Genomic DNA, 17,719 nt, shown 5'->3' on the forward strand with positions numbered 1-17,719 from the left:
CTTGTATCAGATTGTTTCTTTGTCAGGCCTTTACCTTTTCCACTTATCATTTCTCAGCTTCTTACTTCATTACCCCTTCTCCGCCCACCCAGTTTCCCCCTCCTCCACCCACCCAAATTACCCCTCCTCCACCCACCCAGCTTCCCCCTCCTCCACCCACCCAAATTACCCCTCCTCCACCCACCCAAATTACCCCTCCTCCACCCACCCAAATACCCCCTCTCCACCACCCAGCTTCCCCCCCTCCACCACCCAGCTTCCCCCTTCTCCACCCATCCAGCTTCCCGCTCCTCCATCCACCCAGCTTCCCCCTCCACCCACCCAGCTTCCCTTCAACTGGTCAAATCTATTTGCTGCCATCTTGTACTCCTTTCCCTGCTCGACCTTCTGCGTCTGTCCTTTCCTGTCCTGCAGGCTCTCTACCTAAAGCGTCAGCTCTTTATTTCTCTCAGAAGATGGTGCTTGACCTGCTGAGTTCCTCCAGCATACTGTGTATGTTGCTCTGGATTTGTGGGTTTGTTTTCCTTGTGGAGAGCAATAGGAAACATTTCCCCATGTGTCTAAAACTGGAGAGCAAAACTTGGGGTGGGAGGTTTTGAGGGAAAGAATAATTCCACTGCAGAGGTGGCAGGAAGTTGATAAACTAATTGTACAATAATTAAAAAGCATCGATATTGACACATGAATTGCTCAGGTTTATAAAGCTCTGGAACAAGTGCTGTTAAATGTGATTAGAATGTACTCAGAGGCCACATCCTGTATCTAATAAAGTGGCCACTGTGTGTAAATTCATGGTCTTCTGTTGCTGTAGTGCATCCACTTCAAGTTTTAATGTGTTGTGTATTCAGAGATGCTCTTCTTCACACCACTCTTGTAACCATGGTTACTTGAGTTACTGTTGCCTTCCTGTCAGCCTGAATCTGTCTGGTCATTCCCTTCTGACCTCTCATTGACAACGTGTTCTCACACCCAGAACTGCTGCTCAGTGGATTTTTTGTGTGTGTTTCGCGCTATTCTCTGTAAACTCTGTTGCGGGTGAAAATCCCAGGAGATCAGCAGTTTCTGAGATACTCAAAGCACCCCATCTGGCACCAACAATCATTCCAGGGTCAAAGTCACTTGGATCACATTTCTTCCCCATTCCGGTGTTTGGTCTGAACAACAACTGAAGCTCTTGACCATGCATTGACTTGCTGCTCTATGATTGATTGATGAGGTTTTGCATGAACGAGCAGGGGTACAGGTAGGCCTAATAAAGTGGCCTCTGTGTGTAGATGTTTACTCAAAGGTCAGTATGACCACGATGGGTGGAAAGATCTTTTTGTGTGATTCCGGGTGGGATTTTATTTTCTTCCGGCTAGGGAGGACTTTAAAAATAGAGCTTTGCTTTTCAGGAGAGATTTTGGGAAAATCCTGAGCCTCCAGTGGATGCTGTGTAAATGCAGTCTCTTTCTTTGAATAGTATCTTGAGGCATTTTGCTACATTAAATCACTTCATCAATTCAAGATGTTCTTGTTATGGTGTAATGACTTGCCCTGGAGTTGCAGAAGTGATATTTGCATTTCTGCAGAGAAAACAGATTCTTGCCAATAAAAAGAAGCTTGAATATTCCTAAAGCACTAAAGAACCACTTTATTCACACCTCAGTGCTTCCAGCCTTCTCTCCGTTCATACAATTCAGACAGCCAGGGACCAGGGGCTCAGGGGCACTGAGCGTGTTCTTGATAGTGTACAGACTGGTTTCCTGCAATTTGTAGGAATGTTGTGGTCTGTCTCGTAGCATGCTAGCTGGTTGTGTTGTAGTCAGAGAGCAGATTGTTTTCCCTGTCAGATGGCCAATTCTCTGACCCACCAGCTGTATTCTGCCTCCACATAAATCAGGGGTGTCACAGGTAAGACTTTATTCTAGCTTATTGATGGTGGCTTATTTGGATACTTCATTTGATGCACCAGTACTGTTAAACATAGAAACATAGAAAACCTACAGCACAATACAGGCCCTTTGGCCCACAAAGCTGTGCTGAACATGTCTTTACCCTAGAACTACCTAGGCTTACCCATAGCCCTCTATTTTTCTAAGCTCTATGTATCCATCCAGGAGTCTCTTAAAAGACCCTATCATTTCCGCTTCCACCACTGATGCTGGCAGTCCATTCCATGCACTCACCACTCTCTGCATAAAAAAAACTTAGCCCTCCTCTGTACCTACTTCCAAGCACCTTAAAACTATGCCCTCTCATGCTAGCCATTTCAGCCCTAAGAAAAAGCCTCTGACTATCCACACATCAATGCCTGTAATCATCTTGTACACCTCTATCAGATCACCTCTCATCCTCCGTCGCTCCAAGGACAAAAGGCCGAGATAGCACATACTGTTATGTGCTATCATTATGGGATCTCTCTGTCCTAGTGCTGGGTTTATTTCGTTTCACTAGCCTGATACAGAATGTCTTTAGTTCCTAACCTTTTTTAAAATAGATTCTATTTTAGACTCTGGATGGGTTGTTTCGTTTGGAAACAGTGAATAAAGGAAATCCATCAAAGAAGAATAATAGGATCTCCCAAATCACAAACGCAAGAGATTCTCCGGATGTCCAGCCATTTTAATTCCAATCCCTGTTCCCATTCTGACTTGTCAATCCATGGCCTCCTCTTCTGCCACGATGAGGCCACTCTGAGGCTGGAGGAGCAACGCCTCATATTCCGTCTGGGTAGCTTTCAACCTGATGGCATGAACATCGATTTCTCCTTCCAGTATATTTTTCCCCTCTCCCTTCCCTCTTCTTCTATTCCCCAGCTTGCTTCTTCAACTGTCTATCACCTCTCCCTGGTCCCCCTCCTCCTTCCCTTTCTCCCATGGTCCACTCTCCTCTCCTGTTAGCTTCCTTCTTCTCTATCCTTTTGCCTTTTACCATCTATCACATCCCAGATTTTTACTTAACCCCACCTCCTCCCAACTGGCTTCACCTATCATCTTCTAGCTTGTCCTCCTCCCCCTCCCCCACCATCTTATTCTGGCACCTTCCCCCTTCCTTTCCAGTGCTGATGATATGTCTTAGCTGAGAGGTCAACTGTTGATCATGTCCATAAATGCTGCCTGATCTACTGATTTCTTCCAGTGGGGGGGTGGTGGTGTGTGTATGTGTGTGTTGTTGCTCTGGATTTCCAGCATCAGCACGATCTCTTGTGTTTTTGAGATTCTGCAGATGATGGAAATCCGGACCATCAAGATGCTGGAGGAAATCTGCAGCTCGGGCAGCATCCATGGACAGGAATAAACCTGGGATGAACAGGAATGAAAACTGTTGACATTTCGGGCTGAGATCGGGCCCAATGAAGGATTTCAGCCCCAAACGTCAAATATTTATTCCTTTCCATAGATGCTGCTTGACCTCCAGCATTTTGTATGTGTTAATATGGACTCCCCCCCCCCCCCCCACACACACACACTTCCGGTGCAAGTAGAGGGAGATCCTTATTCCCCAAGGACCTGTCAAGCAGCCAGTGCCCACAAGAACATCATGATTGGTTTATTATTGTCACATGTACCAAGATACAGTGAAAGACTTGTATACTGCTTGTCATTACACAGTGCACTGAGGTAGAACAAGGTTATTGTTATTCTCCATAACAATGCAGAATAAAGTGTAAAAGCAAAAGAAAAAGTGGAGTGCAGAAATGATGGTGCAAGATCATAACGAGCCGGATGAAGTAGCTTTGTTACATATAGATTGGAAACATACAGTGAAATGCATTGTTTGTGGCAATGACCAACAGAATCCGAGGATGTGCTGTGGGCAGCTCGCAAGTGTTGCCGTGCTTCCGATGCCAACATAGTATGCCCACTACTTACTAGCCCTAACCTGCAATCACTTTGGAACGTGGGAGGAAACTGGAGCCCTGGTACAAAATCCTTGCCTCCGGCGGTGGCGATTTAGCCACGATCTCCCGATTGTTGGAAAGCATGATGAGCCTATGCTACTATGCCACCCAAGATTATGAGGCCGAGAGGGCGTCCTGTTGTACAAGAGGTACCTGAAAGTGTCTGATGAGAGTGGGACAGAGACTGTCCTTGAGCCTGGCAGCATGTGCTTGCAGGCTTTTGTATCTTCAGGCTGACGGGAGAGGGGAGAAGAGAGAATGTCCGGGGTGAGTGGGGTCTCTGATTCTGCTGGCTAATTGACTGAATCAGCTAGAAGTATAGATGTAGTCCATAGAGCAAAGGCTGGTTCCTGTGATGTGCTACGCTGTACCCATGACTCTGCAGATTTTTGCTGTCACGCGTAGAGCAGCTGCCATAGCAAGCCGAGATGCATCCAGACAGCATGCTTTCTGTGGCGCATTGATAAATATTGGTAATAGTCAATGGGCACATAGCAAATTTCTTTAGCATCTTGAGGAATTAGAGATATTGCTGAGTTTTCTTGGCCATGACATCAACTGTTTCTGTTGCCTGAAACTTTACATTCAGTGAAATCAAGGCACTGAGTGAATGAAGATCAGCTTTCTAATGGTGCTCCCTCTATTCTGGTAACACAAATAAATGACAGATTTACAGTTCAGGCTAATAAGCTGTAATTGAAAAGAAGTCTGCGGCAGCTCACAGTTTAAACTTGCATGGATCTCCTGAGCAGCTGTTTGTGTTTGTCATTTGCATTTTCCCTTTTTAAAACTTCTTTGTAATTTGCATCTGATTCACACATCAGGGTTTAGGATGGAAGTGCTGGGCCACAGCTTTATCGTGTGAGGTTTTCTGAGATTGAAAGCTAACAATTACGGGGTGATTTTTCACAGAGAAATTTAGCCGAGGAAGTGTAGCACATAACCCCAGTAGGTCAGTGACAAATTTTGACCTACTTTGGTGTGATGGGGTTAGTGGGAAATGCCCCACTCTGTCTAGAGAGGGCTAGCATTCCTACATGGACAGCTTAGCCCTGTTCATGAACAACAAAGGCCTAGGGTCAATGGGTCCTGTTTCCATTTCCCGTTTGTATTTGATTCTAGCAAATTTGCAACAATCTACCATGGAGAGCATTTTAACTGATGTCAGACTAGTGTGGATAACTTCACTCACCTCAACTCTGAGCTGAATCCACAACCTACAGGCTCACTGTCAAGAACCCTTCAACTCAAGTTCTCAGTATTGCCGTCGACTTCATTAACTTCGCCTCCAACTTCCACCCCGCCCTCAAATTCACCTGGTCTATTTCTGACACCTCCCTCCCCTTTCTAGATCTTTCTGTTTCTGTCTCTGGAAACAGCCTATCCACCGATGTCTACTACAAACCTACAGACTCCCACAGCTACCTAGACTATTCCTCCTCCCACCCTGTCTCCTGCAAAAATGCTATCCCTTTCTCTCAATTCCTCCGCCTCTGCCACATCTGCTCCCAGGATGAGGCCTTTCATTCTAGGACAAAGGAGATGTCTTCCTTTTTTTAAAGAAAGGGGCTTCCCTTCGTCCACTATCAACTCTGCCCTCCATCGCATCTCCCGTATTTCACGCACCTCGGCCCTCACCCCACCCCCCTGCCAGCCCTGGTCCTCACCTATCACCCTACCAGCCTACAGATCCAACGTATAATCCTCCGTAACTTCCGCCACCTCCTACGGGATCCCACCACCAGCCACATCTTCCCCTCCCACCCCACTCTCGGCTTTACGTAGGGATCGCTCCCTACGCGTCTCCCTTGTCCATTCATCTCCCCCCATCCCTCCCCACCGACCTCCCTCCAGGCACTTATCCCTGTAAACGGAAGAAGTGCTACACCTGCCCCCACACTTCTTCACTCACCACCATCCCAGGCCCCAGACAGTCCTTTCAGGTGAGGCACCACTTCACCTGTGAGTCAACTGGGGTGATATACTGTATCTGGTGCTCCCGATATGGCCATTTATACATTGGGGGGACCCGCCGCAGACTGGGAGACCGTTTCGCCGAACACTGGCTCTCGGTCCTCCAGCAGTGGCGGTATCTCACTGTGACCACACACTTTAATTCCACAGACCACTCCCACTCCGATATGTCTGTCCATGGCCTCCTCTACCGTCAAGATGAGGCCACACGCAGGTGGATGGAGCAATACCTTATCTCCCGCCTAGGTAGCCTCCTACCTGCCGGCATGAACATTCAACTCACAGACCTCCGTTGATACCCCTGCCCCCCCTTACCCCATCCCTATCTATAATTTTAGTCTGGTTCTCTTTCTCTCTCTTCCCCCCTCACTATAATCTCCCCCCAGCCCTACCTTTTTTTCTCTTTTATTTCCCATAATTCTCCACCTTCCCCCTAGCCCATTTCCCTCCAGCCTATCACTTCCCAGCTCTCTACATCCCTCCCCCCACTTACCCCTCTCGACCATCCCATGTTACTTCACTCCTGATGAAGGGTTTCGGCCCAAAACGTCGTTTCTACCTCCCCCCATAGATGCTGTCTGGCCTGCTGAATTCTGCCAGCATTCTGTGTTTTTATTTCTCAGTATTGTTTCTTTATGATGATTATTACTTAGTTTTTATTTGCACTATTTGTCTTCCTGTGCACGTGGTTACTTTATTTATCTATAGTTTTTCATAAAATCTACTGTGTTTCTTTAGTTTCCTGTAAATGCTTGCAAGTGAATCTCAAGATAGTATATGGTGAGCAACACACACAAGATGCTGGAGGAACTCAGCAGGCCAGACAGCATCTATGGAAAAGAGTACAGTCGACATTTCGGGCTGAGACCCTTCAACAGGACTGGAGAAAAGAAGATGACGAGTCAGAGTTAGAAGGAGGGGGGAGGATTGAAATAAAGAGCTGGGAAGTTGATTGGTGAAAGAGATATTGGGATCTGATAGGACTCCCTCTGGTACTCCTCCCCCTTTTCTTTCTTCCATGGCCTTCTGTCCTCTCCTATCTCCACACACACACACACACACACACACACTTTGATAGTAAATTTATCTTCATTTTACCTAATAAAGGTGGCCACTATTTTAGATGTGAATCAGAATTGGGTTTAATATCACTGGCACACGTTATGAAATGTGTTGCTCTGTGGCTTTCTTAGATATTTGGAAAGACGAGCCTCTTTTCAACAAGGTTTCTCATGTCTTCAGCAACAGGTAAGTCACTGATTCCCAACAAATGTACATCAGTGACCAACTTGTAATCAATTCCATCCCTAACCTCAATAGAATTGTTTTTCAATCCCTTCCAAACATAAGTATGGTACATTTCTTTTAATAGAAAAGGAACAAAAACCAGAATGTGAAGTCCCGATGAAGGGTCTTAGCCTGAAACATTGACTTTTTATTCCTCTCCACAGATGCCACCTGACCTGCTGAGTTCCTCCAGCATTTGGTACATGATGCAGAGTATAGTGCTAGAGTCACAGAGAAGGTGCACTTGAAGTAGCTATATAAGGTGCAAGGGTGATGGTGACTTAGACTGGTATGAGGTCAGAGATAGGTTGATTTGTATTTCACAAGAGTCTTGTCACAGTGAGATAGAGGCTGGCCTTGAGCATGGTGGTATGTGTCCTCAAACTTCCGCCCGATGGGAGGAGTGAAGAGGGAATTACTAGGGTGGGAGGGGTCCTTGATTATGTTGGCTGGGGAAAAGAATTCCTCATACTGCGATAGAAATTGAGCTCTATTTTTGGAAAATAAATGAATGAATGTTGCTGATTTCAATATCCCCCTGGAGAGTTGCTTTCATGGAATGAAAAAAAGAAATCAATTTTGTAAGTGTTTAGAGATTAGATCCCAGGTGATTTAAAAAAAAACACTGAAGATTATTGGCAAAAGCAAAAGCAAAATTATTCCTGGCCATGACTTAAAAGCTCAGAAATAAAAGAAGGGGATTTATCTTTCCCCTCTCAGGGAGAGCTGCTCTTGCATTGCAGCACTGAGATAGTGGGTTTGCAAACTCCGGTGACTCCAGGCTAAAGCTGAGTGAGATCAGCTGAGCTGCACTCCTGCATCAGAAAGCTAGTGCAAATTAGAAATATTCCTTCAGCCAGATCCAACTTGGTGGATTTACTTCATTGTTTCTGCTCGTTGTGCAACATTATACCAGATAGACAATTTGCCAGTTGCAGGGTCACATGCTAATACAGCTATTTAGGGTGACAAACCTATTTTCATCAAGGTTGCTGATGCCTTCAGGCAGTAGGTAAAGCACTAATTCTTATCCACTGTATTTCTTCACCCAGTCTGCCATATTAAGTTACTTGTGTTGGATTGGGGTTGTAAAATCATTATATTAAATAATGATTAATAACTTTAAATCATTATTTTTCTTGAAATTCAACTTCCTTAGATACTTAGATAGACAAACTAATTTTCATCAGATTGCTCATGTCTTTAGCAATAAATAAAGCACTGATTCCTATTGAATGTACATCAGTGGCCACTTTATTAGGTACAGCAGTGCACGTGCTCATTGATGCAAATATCTAATCAGCCAATCACATGACAGCAGCTCAGTGCATGCAGACATTGTTAAGAGGTTCAGTTGTTGTTCAGGCCAAACATCTGAATGGGGAAGAAATGTGATCTAAGTGTCATTGATTGTGGAATGATTGTTGGTGCCAAATGGGTGGTTTGAGTATCCCAGAAATTGCTGATCTCCTGGGATTTTCTTGCACAAAAGCCTCAGAGTTAACTGACAATGGTGCAAAAAAACCCCCACATCCAGTGAGTGGTAGTCCTGTGGGTGAAAATGTCTTGTTAATGAGAGAGATCAGAGGAGAATGGCCAGAAGGGTTCAAACTGACAGGAAGGTGATAGTAACTCAAATAGCCCCAAGTTATAACAGTAGTGTGCAGGAGAGCATCTCTGAAAGCACATGTCAAACCTTGAAGTGGCTGGGTGCAGCAGCAGAAGGCCACGGACGTGTACTCTGTTGCCATTTTATTAGACACCTAATAAGGTTGTCACTGACTGTAATGCTAAGGGAAAAAAGGAGGATTCAATAAGTAACTTGTTCAAAAGAAGAGTTGATCATGAAACAGATTTACTAGACCAAAGCACGATAAGTGAGTTGTGATGCAATTTTTTTGCACTTTAGTGGAATGGGTCTAATTGGAGAATTCTTTCAAAAAAACCCAGCATGTTTTCAAAGTGCACAAGAAAATGAATATAACTTTTCATTCAACTCTTTTGCTCACCAATTATTTTCCTAATTCTCACTCTTTTCCCTTTTCTTATCTCTTTTCCATCTCTCTTTCGTCCATCATCAAGGGTCCCCACCATCCAGACCATGCTCTCTTCTCACTGCTGCCATCAGGAAGGAGGTACAAGAGTCTTTGGTCCCACACCACCTGGTTCAGGAACAGTTATTACCCTTCAACCATTAGGCTCCAGAACCAAATTGGATATCATTACTCTCCTCAATACTGACCTTATTCCACAACCTATGGACACACTTACAAGGACTTTGCAACTCATATCCTCAATATTCCTTATTTATTTATATATAATCAATTGTTTTTTTGCACAGTTTGTCTTTGTGTATAGTGTTTCATTGATTCCATTGTGTAACTTTGTTCCACTGTGAATGCCTGTGCAAAAATGGATCTCAGGGTAGTCTATAGTGACATATATGTACTTTGATAATAAATTTACTTCAAACTTATTCATATCTTTCAATTATGTACTTTATAGAGAATATTTTTATTAATTTCCTGCAGAAGATCCAAGCTCTTGCCCCTTACTCTGTCCACCTCTGCAGCTGTTCATTCAATATGAATGACAGGGCATTAATACACAGAAACAGGACACAGAAAATGTTTATTTTCCCAGTGTCCTTACCACTATTTATCCTGCAACCATCATCACTTATTAAAGAATGACCTGTGAGACATTGCTGTGCACAAATAGTCTGCTCTGTTCCCTATACTGGTTAACACATCAGATGGACGTTGTTGGCTGTGGCATATCCTGTGCTGTCCTGAGGTTGTGTATTTAATATGCTTGTAGTATTTAAGGAATATTATAAATATATTGTTTGATTAAGTATTCTTGTTCATTTAATTAATTCATAACGGGTTATATGTATATGTATATGTATATTTGCCAGTTTGGCAAAAGAATAAACCAGGGAAGGTAGTGCACCCATGGCTGACAAGGGAAATTAGGGATCGTATCAAGTCCAAAGAAGAAGCACATAAATTAGCAAAAAAAAAAGTGGCACACCTGAGGACTGGGAGAAATTCAGAGACCAGTAGAGGAGGACAAAGGGCTTAATTAGGAAAGGGAAAAAAGATTAGGAGAGAAAGCTGGCAGGGAACATAAAATCTGACTGTAAAAGCTTTTATAGATACGTGAAAAGAAAAAGACTGGTTAAGACAAATGTAGGTCCTTTACAGTTAGAAACAGGTGAATTGATCATAGGGAACAAAGACATGGCAATTGAATAACTACTTTGGTTCTGTCTTCACTAAGGAGGACATAAATAATCTTCCAGATATAGTAAGGGACCGAGGGTCTAGTGAGATGGAGGAACTGAAGGAAATACATGTTAGTAGGGAAGTGGTGTTAGATAAATTGAAGGGATTAAAGGCAGATAAATCCCCAGGGCCAGATGGTCTGCATCCCAGAGTGCTTAAGGAAGTAGCGCAAGAAATAGTGGATGCATTAGTGATAATTTTTCAAAACTCCTTAGATTCTGGATTAGTTCCTGAGGATTGGAGGGTGGCTAATGTAACCCCAATTTTTAAAAAAGGAGGGAGAGAGAAACAGGGGAATTATAGACCAGATAGTCTGACATCAGTGGTGGGGAAAATGCTAGAGTCGGTTATCAAAGATGTGATAACAGCACATTTGGAAAGAAGTGAAATCATCGGACAAAGTCAGCATGGATTTGTGAAAGGAAAATCATGTCTGGCAAATCTTATAGAATTTTTTGAAGACGTAACTAGTAGAGTGGATAGGGGAGAGCCAGTTTACAAGAGGGGGACCCCCAGCCATTATCAATACTCTTCAGAGATTGTCTGCATCAGTGGTTGAATAACTAGGACTTGTGATATCCACCGTCTGCTTCTGTGACTTCATGTGACCCCAGCGGGGTTGGCTAAACTGGTGCTACACCTTCCCCAAAGGTGACCTGAAGGCCAGCAGAGGGATGGATCGCCTTACTCCTCCTTATTTAGAGCACATCTCCACCCCACCACCCTAACAGGACAGTAGAAAATTTTAATCTAGCTATAGACTGGGCAAATCATATTAGTACAGCAGTGGTTCCCAATCTTTTTTATGCTATAGAGCTTTGCTGTTGATCAAGGGGTCCATGGACCCAGGTTGGGATACAAAGCCTGATTTTCTGGAATATACGCAAGATAGATTTTGAGATCAATATGATAAACAATATGTCAAACAATCAATAGGTTATTTGAGATCAAATCCAGTGCATCGAGAAGGGACCAATTAATCTTGAAGGAAAGAGTGGTGATAATATTAACAGAATTTTAAAATAAGCGTGAAAATGATATAGTTCAATCTGAGACCAGCAGGCCAACATTAATCTATTAGAAACATCAGTTACAACACCCAGCAGACTGACTAACATCACAATACCAGTAGATTGACAGTATTCCATTAGAAATACCATAACCACACCGGTAACCATATAGTGAAAACACCAACTGGCTCATTCTACCAGCGGAGCGAAAAGCTGATACCAGCCCAGCAAGCCCACCAGGCCAATCTTAAACCAGGACCAAAACACACAGCAAGAAATTTATTTCAGTCCATCTCCGCCATGCAGGGCAATACGGAATCTTTCCTACTTGAAAATTAAATAAGCAAGAAGAGCTCAGTGTGTGTTTTCATAAATAGCCGTTTAATAACAGAAGCTCCAGTAATTTCTACTCTTGTGGTATTTTAGAAATGTTAATGGGGCCAGGTACTTGTGTGCCAGAAGAATAGAAATGGCTGAACAAGTGCCACAATATAACTGCGTTCCAGTTTCCACACAATAGGTCCACAGTGAGCTTATATAGAGCCATTTAATATTATAAATAGATTTATGAGGGCTGATGAAAAGTTATTCATTGAGGAGAATAAAGGAAAGTCTTTATAGCAGGCTAGTGTAAAGAGACCTAAATGTCCCATTACTAGCGAGTGCAGAGTATATGATTACAGTACATGCATGTGTAACTTTCATTATTAGCTGATTCAGTGGTGCTAGCTGGCACACAGCACCCCCCTTTTATTGGTACTTGTCTTTATTCCATTTAAATTTGTTCTTAACATTTTCCCCCTCAATTTTCAATGAGACAACTTTCATACAAAACATCACTTGTTTTTTTTAAAACCTACCTTCAGTCCCTACAGATTTAAAAAATGATTAACTATAGGGTCTCCATGCCTGGTTAAGGGTAGACAGGGTGGCGGGTAGCAAGATTTATTTTATATATTTCACTGTAAAAGATCGCAGTATTGAGTCACTTATCCTAGGAATGAAATAGAACCAGAAAATACTAGAAATAGTCCGCAAGTCAGGCTGCATCTGTGGAGGAAGAAACAGAGGTTGATGTTCTTCCATCAAAACCATGTTGTTGAAAGGTCAGTGAGCTGAAATGCAATCCCTCTTTATCGCTCTTATGGAAATTGCCTGACCTACTGAGTATTTTTCAGCATTTTTTGATTTCAACACCTGCAGTTTTTTCCTTAGTGGTCCAAACTTGAGGAGAGAATAGGGTGTCTTGGAAGAAAGTTGTTTTTCAAAATACAGCAATATCAGTGATGTGGACTTGCCTCTCTTCCACCTCTGGTTGTTAGTAGATCACTGAGATCCCTTATGGCCAGCAACATTGAAGCCATTAAACAGGCCAACCACATGAAAAGTTGCCTCAGGCAGCAAATTAGGCATTGAAAAAATCACAAAAAAATTAGAAGTGTGTAGATGCTGGAAATCCAAAGCATCATGCACAAAATGCTGGAGGAACTCAGCAGGTCAGGCAGCATCAATGGAAATGAATAAACGGTCAACATTTTGGGCCAAGGCCTTTCTTCAGGACTACAAAGGAAGGGGCAAGATGCCAGAATAAACAGGTTGGGGGGTGGTGTGTGGAGAAGGAGGAGAGCTAGATTGTTTGTTCATTTCCATAGATGCTGCCTGACCCATTGAGTTCCTCCAGCATTGTGTGTGTTACTGTTTCCCAATACCTTGCACAAATCACCGTGCAAAATGATAATAAATTTGATGTACACATCAAATCAATGTACACTCTGAAATGTCATTAGTTTAACAAATATTTCAAAAAGCATGTGGTTTTTGAGAGAATGACAAGATTATATCCTTACCATAAGAGGGATTAGAACAGAAAACACAATTAAAAGGCCCTTTTAGCCCACAATGTCTACACCGACCATGATACCAGATTAATAATGGTGCATCTTGGTACCAATGGCATAGGAAGGAAAAGCAATGAGGTCCTGTAAAGAGAATTTAGAGAGCTAGGTTGAAAGTTGAGAAGCAGGACCTCTCGGGTAGTAACTTCTGGATTGCCACATGCAAGTGAGGTAGAAACAGGATGATTTAGCAGATAAATGTGTGGCTGAGAAGCTGGCGCTGGGGGCAGGCCTTCAGGTTCTTGGATCATTGGGATCTCTTTTGGGGGAGGTATGACCTGTTCAAGAGTGATGGTTTGCACCTGAACCCGAGGGGGACCAATATTCTTGTGGGCAGGTTTTGTTAGAGCTGTTGGGGAGGGATTAAACTAACTTGGCAGGAGGGTGGGAACCAGAGTGACGGGACTCAGGGAAGGACAGATGGTAAAAAAGCGAAGATACCATGCAGTCAGATTGTCAGAAAAGGCAGGCAGGTGATGGGACAGTTGCAGCCAACAGGCTGAGTATCAAATCATTTGTGATGAAGAATCAGAAAGGATAGCAAATACGGTACTCAAGGAGTTGTATCTAAGTGCGTGTAGTATAAGTAATAAGATGGACTATCTTGTTGTAATACAGCAGATTGCCAGGTATGACGTTGTGGCCATTACTGAATCGTGGCTGAAGGATGATTGTAGTTGGGAGCTGAATGTCCAAGGTTACGAGTTATATCAGAGGGACAGGAAAGTAGGAAGAGGGGTGGGTGGTGAGGCTGTACTGCTAAAGAATGGCATCAAACGAGTAGAAAAACATGACACAGGATCGGAAAATGTTGAATCCTTGTGGGTTGAGTTAAGAAACTGTAATGGTAAAAGGATGTTGATGGCAGTTACATACAGGCTGGGAGGTGGACCACAGGTTATGACAGGAAGTAGAAAAAGCCCGGCAAAAGGGCAATGTTATGCTAGTCTGGGAGATTTTAACATACTGATCGATTGGGAAAATCAGGTTGGTAATGAATCTCAAGGGAATGAGTTTGTTGAATGCCTAAGAGATGGCTTTTTAGAGGAGTTTATCGTTCAGCCTCCTAGGGAATCAGCTATACTGGATTGGGTGTTATGTAATGAGCCAGAAGCGATTAGGGAGCTTAGGAACCAATAATCACAGTATGATTGTGTTCAACATAAAATTTGATATGGAGAAAGTAGAGTCAGATGTATCAGTATTTCAATGGAGTAAGGGAAATTACAGTAGTATGGGAGTTGGCCAAAGTAAATTGGAAGGAGCTGCTGGCAGGGACACCAGTAGAGAGCAGCAATGGCATGTGGGGAAAGATGAGGAAGATGCAGGATATGTGAATGAATTGACTTTATTTCTTACATCTTTCACATATGTGAGGAGTAAAAATCTTTATGTTACGTCTCTGTCTAAATGTGCAATCACAATAATTTATAATATATAGAAGAGTCAATGTAACATAGAATACACTCAAATTAGCATGAGTTAATCAGTCTGATGACCTGGTGGGAGATGCTGTCCTGGAGCCTGTTGATCCTGGCTTTTATGCTGCGGTACAGTTTCCCAGATGGTAGCATTCCAAAAATGAAGAAACACTCAGATGGTAAAATAGTACAACTGTGGCTGACAAAGGAAGTCAAAGCTATTGTAAAAGCAAAAGAAAGGGCATACGACAAAGCAAAAATTAGTGGGAAGATAGAAGATTGGGAAATTTTTAAAAATCTACAGAGAACAACTAAAAAAAATCATTGGAAAAGAAAAGATGAAATATGAAAGCGTTAACAAGTAATATCAAAGTGGATATTAGAGAAATGAGAGTGGATATAGGACCAGTAGAAAATGAGGCAGTAGAAGTAATACCAGGGGACAAGGAGATGGCTGATGAACTAAATTAGTATTTTGCATCAGTCTTCACTGTGGAAGATGCTAGCAGTGTGCCTGATGTTGTAGTGTGTGAAGGAAGAGAAGTGGGTGCAGTTACTGTTACAAGAGAGAAGGTGCACAAAAAGCTAAAAGGCCTAAAGGTACATAAGTCACCCAGGCTAGAGGAACTGCACTATAGGAATGAAGTAGTGTTGGAGATTATGGTAGCACTTGAAATGATCTTTCAAACATTATTGGACTCTGGCATGGTGCCAAAGGACTGGAAAATTGCAAAATTTACTCCACTCTTTAAGAAAGGAGAAAGGCAGCAGAAATTATAGACCCGTTTGCCTGATCTCAGTGGTTGGGAAGATGTTGGAGTCAATTGTTAAGGATGAATTTATGGAGTACTTGCTGACACAGGACAAGATAATACAAAGTCAGTATGGTTTCCTTCAGAGAAAATCCTGCCTGACGAACCTGGTGGAATTCTTTGAGGAGATTACAAGTAGGATAGATAAAGGGGATGCAGTGGATGTTGTATATTTGGACTTTCAGAAGGCCTTTGACAAGGTCACACATGAGGCTTCTCACCAAGTTGAGAGCCCATGGTATTAGAGGAAAGTTACTAACATGATTAGAGCATTGGCTGGTTGGTAGGAGGCAGCAAGTGGGAATAAACGAAGCCTTTTCTGGTTGGCTGCCAGTGACTAGTGGTGTTCTGCAGGGATCGGTGTTGAGAACACTTTTTTTATGCTGTGTATAAATGATTTAGATGTTGGAATAGATGGCTTTTTTGCCAAGTTTTCAGACCATACAAAGATCAGTGGAGGGGCAGGTAGTGTTGAGGAAACAGGTAGGATTCAGAAGGACTTAGACATATTAGGAGAACGGGCAAGATAATGGCAAATGAAATACAATGTGAGAATATGCATGGTCATGCACTTTGGTAGTAGAAGTAAGTAAGTGGACTGTTTTCTAAACGGGGAGACAATCCAGGAATCTGAGATGCAATAGGACTTGGGAGTCCTTGTGCAGAGCACCCTGAAGGTTAACTTGCAGGTTGAGTCAATGGTGAGGAAGGCAAATGTCATTTCAAGAGGTCTAGCATACAAGAGCAAGAATGTGTTTCTGGGGCTTTATCAGGCACTGGTGAGGATCACCTTGATAATTGTGAACAGTTTTGGGCCCCTCATCTTAGAAAAGATGCGCTGGCATTGGAGAGGGTCCAGAGGTCGTTCACAAGGATGATTACAGGAATGAAGGGGTTATCATATGAGGAATGTTTGATGACTCTGGGTCTGTACTTGCTGGAATTCAGAAGGATGCAGGGGTATCTCATTGAAACCTTTAGAATGTTGAAAGGCCCAGACAGAGTAGACGTGGAAAGGATGTTTCCCATGATGGGAGAGTCTAGAACAAGAAGGTACAACCTCAGGATAGAGGGACACCCTATCAAAACAGAGATGCAGAGAAATTTCTTTAGCCGAAGGCCGGTGAATTTGTGGAATTTTTTGCCACATGCAGCTGTGGAGTCCAGGTCGTTGGGTGTATTTAAGACAGATAGACAGACATACTTTATTGTTCCCAAGGGAAACTGGGTTTCGTTACAGCTGCCCCAACCAAAAATAATGAAGAAATATAGCAATATAAAACCATAAATAACTAAATAATAATAAGTTAATCATGCCAAGTGGAAATAAGTCCAGGACCAGCCTATTGGCTCAGGGTGTCTGACACTCTGAGGGAGGATTTGTAAAGTTTGAGGGCCACAGGTAGGAATGACTTCCTATGACGCTCAGTGCTACATCTCAGTGGAATGAGTCTCTGGCTGAATGTACTCCTGTGCCTAACCAGTACATTATGGAGTGGATAGGAGACATTGTCCAAGATGGCATGCAACTTGGACAGCATCCTCTTTTCAGATACCACCATCAGAGAGTCCAGTTCCACCCCCACAACATCACTGGCCTTAAAAATAAGTTTGTTGATTCTGTTGGTGTCTGCTACCCTCAGCCTGCTGCCCCAGCACACAACAGCAAACATGATAGCACTGGCCACAAAGGACCTCAGTCTCCTCAGGAAATAGAGACGGCTCTGACCCTTCTTGTAGACAGCCTCAGTGTTCTTTGACCAGTCCAGTTTATTGTCCATTCGTATCCCCAGGTATTTGTAATCCTCCACCATGTCTACACTGACCCCTTGGATGGAAACAGGGGTCACCAGTGCCTTAGCCCTCCTCAGGTCCACCACCAGCTCCTTAGTCTTTTTCACATTAAGCTGCAGATGATTCGGCTCGCACCATTTGACAAAGTTTCCCACCGTAGCCCTGTACTCAGCCTCATCTCCCTTGCTGATGCATCCAACTATGGCAGAGTCATCAGAAAACTTCTGAAGATGGCAAGACTCTGTGTTGTAGTTGAAGTCCGAGGCGTAAATGGTGAAGAGAAAGGGAGACAGGACAGTCCCCTGTGGAGCCCCTGTGCTGCTGACCACTCTGTCTGACTCACAGTGTTGCAA

At 43.3% G+C, this 17,719-nt stretch overlaps 1 protein-coding gene and 1 long non-coding RNA gene across 9 annotated transcripts in view; one reads left to right on the forward strand and one right to left on the reverse strand.

Moving 5' to 3' along the window:
* Positions 1 to 17,719, reverse strand: part of LOC132391906 (uncharacterized) — a 199,582-nt gene that overhangs the window by 138,003 nt on the left and 43,860 nt on the right. The window lies entirely within an intron of this gene.
* The window catches only part of LOC132391901 (leucine zipper putative tumor suppressor 3), a 234,527-nt gene that overhangs the window by 49,228 nt on the left and 167,580 nt on the right, over positions 1 to 17,719 (forward strand). The window lies entirely within an intron of this gene.

Source organism: Hypanus sabinus, chromosome 3 (assembly GCF_030144855.1).
Source record: "Hypanus sabinus isolate sHypSab1 chromosome 3, sHypSab1.hap1, whole genome shotgun sequence".
Classification (NCBI taxonomy): domain Eukaryota; kingdom Metazoa; phylum Chordata; class Chondrichthyes; order Myliobatiformes; family Dasyatidae; genus Hypanus; species Hypanus sabinus.